Genomic DNA, 11,621 nt, shown 5'->3' on the forward strand with positions numbered 1-11,621 from the left:
TGATGGTGTATTGAACAGTTAATGCTTACAATTTTTTATGTACTGATCGACTTTGCATGCTTGTGTCTGCTGGTCTGAGCAACTGATGTGAAGGTAGCAATATGCAATGGAATTACAATAGTGAGCTCCTACTATCTTGCCTAGTGAAACTCTGTATTATCTCTAATGTTTTTTCCAAGAATTATTTTCTTATTCTCTTTAATGGTTTGAGCAATCTTTCTTTCTTACATCTAGTTATCTGAGCAATGTAGTTGAGGATAGTGGTACGTAATGTAACAACCACTGTTGATTTATATTAATTTGTCTTGAGACCCTGTATCACTTTGAATGTTCTCGCTTTGATTTGTTTATGTTCGTGATACTAGAATGCTACTACTGTTCTGTATTTTTGTTTGTTTATTTCTCATTTATTACTCTCTTTTTAAAAAGTACAATATTTTAGTACAAGGGATTATACAAGTAGAATTGGAAAAGGGAAATATTAATCTAACTGGGGGGGGGCGGGTTGAGTCTGATACAGAAAAGAACTCCAAAAGAAGTTGGAATATTATGACGAGCTTAAAGAGAATCAACAAAGGATCTGTCAAGAAGAAAGAAACAAAGAATATGAAATATCAACTGGCCTTGAAACTCTTTTATCTGGGCTTTTAGTTTTATCAGCTTTGTCTCAATCTAGGATGTTCTTGAGTATTTTAAGTGCTTCTTGGAGTGCTTCTTTAAAATCATATAACTCATGAGCTATTTTATTGTTTGTTTGCTTTTCATGAAATGTACTTTTTTCTCTATTTAAAAGGAAACCTTGCTTGGTATGTGTATCAGTCAGGGTTTATTAGAGGAACAGATATAAGATAAACAAATGTATAAGAAATTATAAGTTTGGCTTACAATGGTCAGCTACAGAGTTGGATGAGAAAGCGTGCAGAGGGTGTCTGCACGCTGGAGATTGAAGAGTCCAGCCCCGGGCCTGGAGTTTACTGCAGTGTCTGTGCAAGTCTGCATTAAAAGGCTGATGGGTCTGTGACGAAATGTTCAAGAATCTATGATGAAGGCCGGAGAGCCAATACCAGAAGGCTGAAGAGTCCCAAACGGAAGCCCAGCAGTCTGCACCAGAAGCCGGGAGACGACCAAGCTGAAGACGAAGACTGGAGCTCTTCCAAAGAACCAACAGCCAGTCTTTTCTCAATTCCTTTTTTTATGCAGTCTACCTGCTCTGGGGGAATGGGGGTGGTCCTTTACACCCACACCCTCTAACATGCGTTCCTTGTGCACAGGCTTAAGATGAATACAAAGTAAGCACCCTGGCTCCCCTTAGAGTCACATAGTTTTAACCCTTTAAACTTCTCAAATTAACACAATAAACAACATCCCAGAAGGCTAAGGTCATGTACTTTTTACCCCAAGATGCAGAATTGCTGAGTCACTTAGCCAAAGCTCTAGACTTCCCAAGTTGACACAGTGTATCAACCATAACAGTATGTTATCTGGGTTTCTGTTTCCTCTTAGGATGTGAAAAACTTTCCTCTAAATTTTTCTGGTCCTTAAGGTTTGTGTTCAGAATTCTGCTATAGTTCTAATTTTTTTGCCTTTACATGTACTTTTTTGTTTGTTTTTCTCTTTTTTTTTTAATTTTGTTTTGTTTTTGGATACTTGGCAATTTAGTATGAATTTGTCTTGTTGAGCTTTTTTTTTCCTTTTTTTACTGTACTTTCTTGGTGTTCTGGAAGCCTCATTTACTTGTATGTTGAACTCTTTTCTTCTACTTGGCAAATTTTTAGCTGTGATTTCTGTAAACATGTTTATAATTCCATCTGTGTTATCTTCTAGTTTTTCTCTAACTCCAATCAGCCTTAATTTGGGGGTTCTTTGTTTGTTTGTTTGTTTGTTTGTTTTGGTTTTTCTCTGGTACTGGGAACCGAACTCACGACCTTGCACTTGCCAGGCAGGTGCTTTGCCGCTGAGCTAAATCCCAGCCCCAATTTGGGGATTCTTAGTGTCACTTATTCTCTCTCTTTTATTTTTGTGCAATGAGGACTTCCTTAGAATTTATCATTTTGTCTTCAATTTCAGACACTTTGTCCTCATGTTAGTCTTTTCTACAGTTTATGAATTCTACATAGCTTTTTATTTCATCTATTTCTGTCTGTTATTATCTTATATATTCCATATCTTTGGTGAACTTATCATTAATGTTTTTAATCACTTTGGTAACCTCTTAAAGATTTTTACTTCTTTCCCTAGATCCTGTGTTGGGAATTTTGAGTGATAATTCTGTGAACATTTGGTTCCTTTCCCCTTTGAACTCATCTAGTTTTTTCAGCTCCACTTTAATCATTTTGTGGACTTCCACTAGCTAGTCTTTGATTTCTTCATCATTTGTCCCCTCCTCGATTTGCCTTTGGAGAGCTGGATGACTCTGAGAGTCTTCTGTTGCTTTTCCTTCCCATGGTCCTGTATGTATTCCTGCCTGTTTTTTATTTCTCTTTTTTATTCCCTACCCTTATTGTCTTTATTGGTGCTGTAAGTTTTTCACAGAAAGTAGAGAGCTTGTAGATTATATGGAGATTTTTAGTAAGCTGCTGCCTTTCTGTGGAGTATTTTCAACTTCAAATGTCCAAAGATAGTATTTATCTCTTCAGTTATTTAATATAAGTGATTTGGGCAATGATGCTATGTCCTCAATAATACAATGAGCATTATTTCTGGTAATAATTGCATCAATAGATCTGATCATACATCACTTACATAAAATAAAGCTTACTTAATACTCTACTCCTTTTTCAATAATCTTTGAGAGTTATATTCATTTCTTATTCGTAGCTGTTCTGCAATGTAGTGGGAGAAGTGGAGATTGAAAGGTGAATGAAAGAGAAATTTAAGTTGCTGGGGGAGGTTGGTAGGGGCAATAGAGACAGGTAGAAGACAAAAGAAAATTAGATATGAGGCTGAATTTTGTTGGAGTATTTTTAGTTGAATTGAATAGTTTTCAGAGTTCAGAGCTGGTATTTGTGGTAATGAAGACAAGGCAATAGGAGGAGGAACATGCATTTTCTGGTTGAGGAAAGTTATGTGACTGTCAAAAATCTATTGACAAGTTTATATATTTTTATTGTTGAAAAGAGATTTAGTAAAACAAGGGGCTAGGTAAGATACAAAAGATCCATAGATATAGGATTCAGAGGATAGTGGGTTGATACAGAAGAGAGGAATGACTGAGAAAACAGAACATAGTGAAATGGAAACACCAGAGATGTTTATCTAATGGGAAAAATTAAGAAATAACAATGCTATGGGATTTGGAGGTAAGGAACCTCCTTTACTAGAGGGAAATAAGGGAAATAAGAAGGAAAAATATGTAGGGAAATAGAAGGAGGGGAGAACTTAGACATTAGCTAAGTCAAAATATGCGGAAGAAAAAAGTAAAACTGAAAACCACATAAGCCAACAAACAAAAAACATAAAAATAACTCAGAGAGGGGAAAAAACAACCAAACAGTGCCAAACAGAACAAAATAACATCACAAAAAAACCTCAGATATTCAATGGAAATTCAGTCGAAATGATCCAAGAATGCAATATATATGAGATTCACATGTAACCTCTTGCCAGAAAGTCTGGAAGATAGCAGTGACTAGTGTGCAACCACCTGTGTTCCTAACCTCTGAAGCCTACAGCTTCTTCAGAGTACATGTACTCAGCATCTTGAGTTTAAAGTTTCTGCCACTCTGTCAGGCATGTGGGTAGTGGCCCCAAGCCCTCAGTGAGCACTGGTGAAGGTTCCGCAAGGCACAGCAATGGCTACAATCTCCTCTCAACTGCTATGCCATAAAGTCCTTGAGTTTGCACAATTCTTCTCTGCAGTCTGGTTTCAGGTGACCTCCCCACCATGTTCTCCCCAAATAGGTGTATGGTCTGATGACTAGAATATAACTTTGGCATGCAAATCAGAAGCAGAACCAATTCAGTTTGTGGCTGGGTCAGGTTCATGTAGCCCCACATTCCAGGGGACATGTAGGACTCATACTAGCCTGTTTGGGACCACTGTGTATGACTCAGCTGACCCACGGGCCACAGAGCTGTCACCAGCCAGTCTTTGAGTGTTGCTTGTAGGCCAGAGACAACTCTTGACAATAAGTGTATTTAAGTGAATCCTGAGTACTGGAAGTCATGAGCAACCATGCTGGGGAATAAACTGGCTTTCTGAATGGGCAGGCTCATGTGTTGTGCCAACTCAGCTGGATGCCCTTCTGTTATGGTTGATACATTGTGTCAACTTGAGGAGTCTAGAGGTTTGGCTAAGTGACTCAGCAGGAAGCCAGGGTGCTTACTTTGTATACATCTTGAGCCTGTGGAATAGGAGGGCATGGAGATTATGTGAGAGATACATGCCCCTTAGGTGGGGGTAGCCTGTTTACAATGTAAGGGAGGGAAAGAGGTTGCTTGCCACCATTCCTCCCTTTTGCTCTGGCTGCTTTGCTGTTCAGCTACCATTCCCCCCTTTGCTCTTGTTGCTTTGTTATCTTCTGCCTCAGAGCCAGCCAAGTATGGACTGAAACCTTCATAAACTGTAAGCTAAATAAACCTTTCCTTCCTTCATTTTGGGGTTTGGGTATTTTATCTCAGCAACGAGAGAAAAGTAACCAAGACACCTTCATCTGAGTATCTTCTGTCTATCATTAGCCTAGCAAGGGGCAGGCACCCTCATGACTGTAGTACACCCTGGAGCAGAGAATACAGGGATCTGATTTCCCCAGTGTTTGGAAGAGGGTGGGCTATATGTACGAAGCCAATGAACTCAAATACTGTCCCAGGAATTTCATCTCTGTAGCACTAGATCAGTCCCTAACATTTTACACTTCACTATCAAATAGCTGCTTCCTGGCAGAGCAGGGAACAAGGGATCCCTGCCAGCTGTCCTGTCACAGATGCACCACTTCCCTTTGTTATCTTGTCTGTTTGTTTGACTTGATCTACATATCTGTTTTTGTAATTTATTTTCTGTTTCAGCATGTCAGGCCCTCTCCACCTTCTAAATTCCTTTGTTTTCAGTGGATCTTTTCTTAGTTTCTCTGATGAGATTTCTAGTCAGCCATGTTGAATCTCTAAGAAATAGTGTAGTGCCAAAAGCAGCTGAGAATAAAACTGTATGTGAAGGGGCTGGGGATTTAGCTCAGCGGCAAAAGCGCCTGCCTGGCAAGCGCAAGGTCGTGAGTTCGGTTCCCGGTGCCGGAGAAAAACCAAAAAAAAAATTAAAAAAAAAAAAACAAAAAACTGTATGTGAGAACATCTTTACAAATGGTTATATAGAGCTTTGTAAGTTTAATTTAGTATTCAACATTAGCCACTTTATTGCCCACATCAACAATTCATCAACTGCTAAGAAAAACATCCCAAATTTTACAAAGATTACTTTTCCTCAAGAATTCAAATATCAAGCCACAATAAAAGCTAAATTGTGTCCTATGAAAAATATAAATATTTGGTATGGGTACATTCAGCATGTCCATTTCTATAAAGAATTAATAAAAATTACCGAACAGGGGCTGGGGATTTAGCTCAGTGGCACAGCGCCTGCCTGGCAAGCGCAAGGTCGTGAGTTTGGTTCCCGGTACCGGAGAAAAACCAAAAAAAAAAAAAAAAAAAAAAAAAAATTACTGAACAGATTTGGAAGAATCAAAAAGCTTATTCATTCATAGATGGATATTTATGTTGTGCAGAGTACAATAGTTATTTCACAAACAATTTGTTTTATAATTTTGGGGAAGATGGCTGCATTTGTGTTTGGAGGAGGAAGATGGCTGCGGTCATGTTTCTTGCCTGATGCAGAGTTTGCAAGTGGAAGCAAAATTTTGCAGAATGCTTTTGTTTGTGAATAAAAATGTTCGCAAACACAAGTGCATATGAATCAAGGTACTACTTAGCATGGTATGTCTTTTAAACAAAGAAAGCTCTACAATTTTCATCTCCTTCCTCAGTCTGCATGTTGTTTTCACTTTCTACTTTCAGGATCTGTTTTAAACCAAGGGAAGACATTTTCATGAAGGAAATCAGAAGAAGATGGTGGCTACTGATGTCATGGCCACTGTCTTTTCATTCCTACAGTATAAGGAGTATATTTTCTCTTCCCTTTTCTCAAAACATTTATTCTTCAGTGGAGCATTTTTTCATCTTTCCTTCTCTTTTCCTTTTCTTTTATGTTCCATAAATATGAAACTTCCACATTCATAGCAGGACCCTAGAGAAGGTACCTCACCATCTCGTAATGAAACCCCAGCCAGCCTTGTATTTATCATTTCAGCAGAGCAAGGAGTCTAGCCCTGAAAACCCTGTCCCTGCCAGAAAAATAATTCTTGTCAGAACAAGTGCTGGCCAGGGAAACTCCACCACCCCCTTGCATACTGGGGAAAGCAGAAGCAATGATCCAGCCATGGCAGGCAATGGAACCTAGAAAGTCTCTTTGTCCTATAGTTTCAAAATCTCTATCTATTACCGAGAGATCCTGGTCTAGCTGGAGGGAACATTTAAAAAGATTATTCTATGATTATTGCCAGGGAAACCTCTTTCATCATGTAGGCCTCGAACCGTCTGCTCTATCTACAGACATGCAGTGGCCTAGGCTAAGAAACACCTTCTGCCTCCTGAAGAGGCAGGGACCAGCAGGACATAGCCAGCATCATATAAGTCAAATACACCCAATTAGCTTGGTATTGCCTTTGATAATTAAACTTGTATTGGGATCATAGGTTTAAAAGTAGGCCAGGAACGGCACAATAAATCTAAACAGGGTGACTCCCTATAGAAATAGAAATAAATATAGGATCCCATCCATTCTTAATATGAGATATAACGTCCATTCAACTATTAAAATTTACTTGTTGTAAAAAGAACCAAAAACTTTAATACTTGAACTACAAAAGATAACGATCTTATTCCAACATTAAAATTAATCGTATGTGCTAATTATTTCACAAGGATTTTGAAAAGAGCCTATATTTCAACAAGAATTTTATTAGCTTTCCCATTGCTAAGTTACAATATGTGACATCCAAACCATAAAGGAAAAGTGATGTAGTATGTTAACAATCTCAGAGGATCCATGGTTGGCTGGCTTAAATGTACAAACTTGATGGTGAAATAGCATGATAGAGCAAGATTTGTAGATCACAGCATCCAAAAAAAAGAGCAGATAACAGTTCAGGACAAAAAGACATTAGGCAGCAGATACACACCAAAACATATGCAAGCAACACACAGAGAAGTGTGCTCCACAAATCCACTGGGTGGAGATCAAAGCCAATCTAGTTGATACTCCATTCAAACTGTCAAAGAGAAAGGCAGAAATCAGTAACATAAAGACAAGAAAATCTCTAAACACATGATACATAGGTTACAATAAAGTGTCAAAAGATAAAATAGAGATAAGTGAAAATTAAAATACGGCATACCAAACTACATGGAGTACAGCTAAAGCAGTAGTAAAATGAAAATATGTAGCACTACACCAAAATAAGTACACTGAAAAATCAGTGATCAAATTTTCTACCTAAGAAAATAAGAATACAAAATAAGAAAAAAAGCCAAAGAAACAATAAATATAGGCATATAAATGAATACAACTGAAAATTAGAAAAAAAGAAAAAAATCAAACATGCAGCTAGGTCATTGAAAGGAAATAAGATTCTTAACCCTCTAGCAAGACTGATCAAATAAAATGAAAAGGAGAATTTAAAAATCTCAGGAGTGCAATAGAGGATGTCACTACAGATTCTTCAGTCATTTAAAAATTTAAAAATGTACAAGTCTAATTTTTATTACTGTAACAAAATACCTAAGACAAATCATGTATAAAGAAAAGACATTTTTGTAGATTTCACCCTAGTGGAAAAGAGCAAGAAATCACTTCCTGGATTTAAGTCATTCATCCACATTAACAACTGCAGCTGTACTGGGAGACAACAAAATCCACCGCAGGAATATAACATAGACCAAACAGCAAATAATTCTAATGTGCAAACTAATAACTAGTGTACATCTTCAGAAGTGGAAAAATATAAGCTGGGGTATGAAGCAAGACTAAACAGTGAAGTAACTGCTTAAACTCAGGTCTTTCCCAGCAGCAGAGCTCTGCTGCTGCTACCCAACTGGCATAGTCCTGACACTCTGCAGGGGTCTAATTTCTGGGTGCCATCCAAATCAGTGCTTGTCCTATCAAACACAGGCCAGAAAGACTTCCAGTGGAATAGAGTCCCAGACTCAGCTTGTGGCCTTATGCACCTTGATACTGGAGCTGTGGAAATCAGAGGCCAGAAATAAGGATGAAGACAGGCATAGCAACAAGTTATGACTACCACTTAGCTGAGGCTGGGGTACTGAGCTCACTGTGACCCACAGAGTTTAGAAAGACTGATATGGAGACAGAAATGATGCATACTTGTTGTTGAGAGAGACATTTGGAAGGTTTTCTCTGTGTGTGTGTGTGTCCCATGCTATAGAGAGTCCTTCCCAGTCCTTGTCACAGTCCAGGAAGTTTACATTTGTAATCCCATGAAAATTTATCAGAATCCTAGTGAGTTAATTCCAATCTACCACTTCCAGTGCAACCTATGGCAAGAATAAAGACACTAAGGCATATTTGTAGTTATGGAGAGTCAAGGGATCCCAAGTCCAGCCGCAGTGATGGCCACCCCAAACAAAGGCCTGGATCCAAAGCCAAACCCAGCTTTTATTCATTCATGAAGAAGGGAATGACTTGAGGATGAGTGACTGTGAGAACAGTGAGAAGTAGGTGAGGCTGTTTTTCAGAAAAACACTGGATCCTTTTTTATTATGTTCTGGGACAATGGTGGCTGAATTTAAGAAGACTGTTTGCATCTACTTTCCTCAACCTGCAGCTTCCACTTAAGTTGGGCCAATGATAGGCACCAGCATGAGATCAAAGTGTCAGAGGAGAAAGGTTTATGGATTTGCACATTTCTGGTGCCCTGCCTGCTGGGAGGTTGCCATATTCCTCCACTAAGCAAGAGTAGAAAGGGAATAGGAGGGCAAGGAGGGGAGGGGAAAGGAGGAAAGAGGAAGGGAAGGAACTCTGTCTAGAGTCCCTCTCCTAAGTCTATCACAAGCTAAAACTATCACTTCAAATTCCACTATCCATGTGTACCATGTCTCCAGCAGTCCTGGAGGTTTTAGTATCTCCCTTTTCTTACAGTTCTTAAAGATTGTTCTCACTTCCTGTTAACTCCGCCAACAACTCCTAACTAGCCCCTCTCTGCTTTAAATAGCTTAGTAAGCTGTTTTTATTTTCTTCACATTGAAGGGCCAACTTGTTTTCCAACTATGAAATAGGCATCTATAAAATGACTCCATGACGATGGTCTATCAAGGATCCAGCCTTCACATTCTCTTACATTGGGAGGGGATATCTTTCTTCCCGGCTCCCATATCATTAATACAGAAATGTTCACAGCAGTGGCAAGGGTAGGTAAAAAAAAAACAAACAAACAAAAAAAAAAAACACCACAATAATTTTCCTTGTATTTTTACTTTCTTTTTGTATAAGTTTGTAGAAATTTCAGCCAAAGCTGTTCAAAATTTCAAAGGGAATTTCTCATACAGGGAAAGGCAAGTTAGAATTCTGTGGGTATGCAGATAAGAAAGGAGTTAAAAATCATCTAGACAACTCTACAATTTACAAATCTGTAAATTCAGGAGTGATTGTCACTTCTCTGTATTTTAAAAATTAGAAAATTAGAAACACAAACTAAATTTCCTAATTTCATTCTAATGTGCAAACTAATAACTAGTGTACATCTTCAGAACACGTTTTTCAAGTGAATATGGCTTTGAATGTATATTGCTCTGAATCTTGCTCTCAACACTGAATCGAAGTGCTGTGTAACCTAAGAAACACTAAAACCATAGTTGTATGTGCTCAGAGGTAAAATTCCAATAAACAAATAAATGGTATACCTTGAACAAACTAGAGACAAGAATTCAACAGCAAATGTTAGCAAAATTCACACTAACAGAAACTGAATACTTTAGGTATTTGGAGAAGGTCTTATTAATTCTGTTAATGTGTTCATAGTTATATTTTTGTTTTTTAATCGCCAAATAAAAGTTTCTACTTGTCTACTAAGTTCCCATAGTCCCTAAAGTTTTTATTTCATATCTGATAATCAGTCTCCCAGGCTAAACAATAACCAGTAAATTTGCTTCAGGTTGTATCTTATGTTACCAAGAAACTCAGTGAAATATTACATAACGTATGTCAATGTTTCTGCTTATATACCTTCTGTGTATTTTCAAAGCATTTTTAGCTAGAAACCAAAGTTCTATCAGATGTTTCACAAATATTTGCTTTCTTCTGGAATTTATCCCACATTTATAGCTGTCCATCAACATTAAAATATGAGTAAATAATGTACTTTTTGTGGTAGTAAAACTCCTCACTTATTTAGCTGAGAAGAGGGAATGAAAACATATGAACAATGGAATTAAATGTACTCTAATTTTCATCTATTTTTTATGTGTACACCAGCAGCACTCTTGCTGTTTCCATTCTACTGCCTTTCACTTAAACTAAGACTCCATGTAGTATATTTCTCTAAAATGACATAAAAATGCTCAAGGACAACATGGAGAATAAAGCAGATGCCAAAAGCAGGTGAGCTCATTACACAATTTATATTGATATAATTTTCACCTCTTTTTTATAGAATAAGCTTGCCTTGAGTTAAATCTGGTAGATTTTTAAAGCCCATCTGTCCCATTCTGTGAATATTTGGCATGCAGTAGTTCCAGCATTGACCATACAGGGGAGAAGGAGCAGAGGGAACATTAGGTCCTGGCTCCTGAAACCAGCCATCTGAACAAAGGTTAGAAGAGCGATTCTGATTCTATTCAATATCTACTTAGCTTTTCAAAAAAATTAAATATGCATAGTGTTTACTCAGCCTTCAAAATTGCTACCACAATTAGATCAATCAGAGGACACATAATTTTCATTAAGGAAACCCATGAGGCCAAAAAAGTAAGAGTTCTTAGGGGAGAAAGGATCAGGGGGCAGGCTGTGCAGAGAACAGGAAAGTAAGAAAGCAGATCTGACCTGTTTCACAGGCTGGACAGGCCCAAGGGCTGTGCTCAGGCATGGAAAGGAAAGTGCTTCTTCTTGTTTACTTCTTGAACCAAACTGGGTCAGAAGTCAGGGGGTGAGAGTTAAGTGCACTTTTTCTGCTTCAGAAATATTTTAATAAATTTCTGCAACCTGATATTTCAACTTATATCAGCTATTGTCCCTATTTAGTTAAACTTTCATGTACAAAGTATAAGACATGGTATGATTCCCAATACTTATTCTAGCATTAAAAGTTTTTAAGAGTGATTAATGTTAGCTAGGGGAAAATGTGCCATGTTTAAAAGAATAATTACAACAGATTTTACATAAAGACTTTTTACTAAGTTCTAGGAGTTGTTTCAAGCACCCATTTTGTTAGTACACTAAATTTTCTAAAGCAAGCCTATGAGGCAACTCTCTTGTTTTTATTTCAGAGAAGGTGCAACAAAGACCCAAACTGGCCAGATGACTTCCATAAGACCACAGAAAGATAAATATAGATAATTAAATA

This window comes from Chinchilla lanigera, unplaced genomic scaffold (assembly GCF_000276665.1).
Source record: "Chinchilla lanigera isolate Chin_1 unplaced genomic scaffold, ChiLan1.0 scaffold00031, whole genome shotgun sequence".
NCBI lineage: Eukaryota > Metazoa > Chordata > Mammalia > Rodentia > Chinchillidae > Chinchilla > Chinchilla lanigera.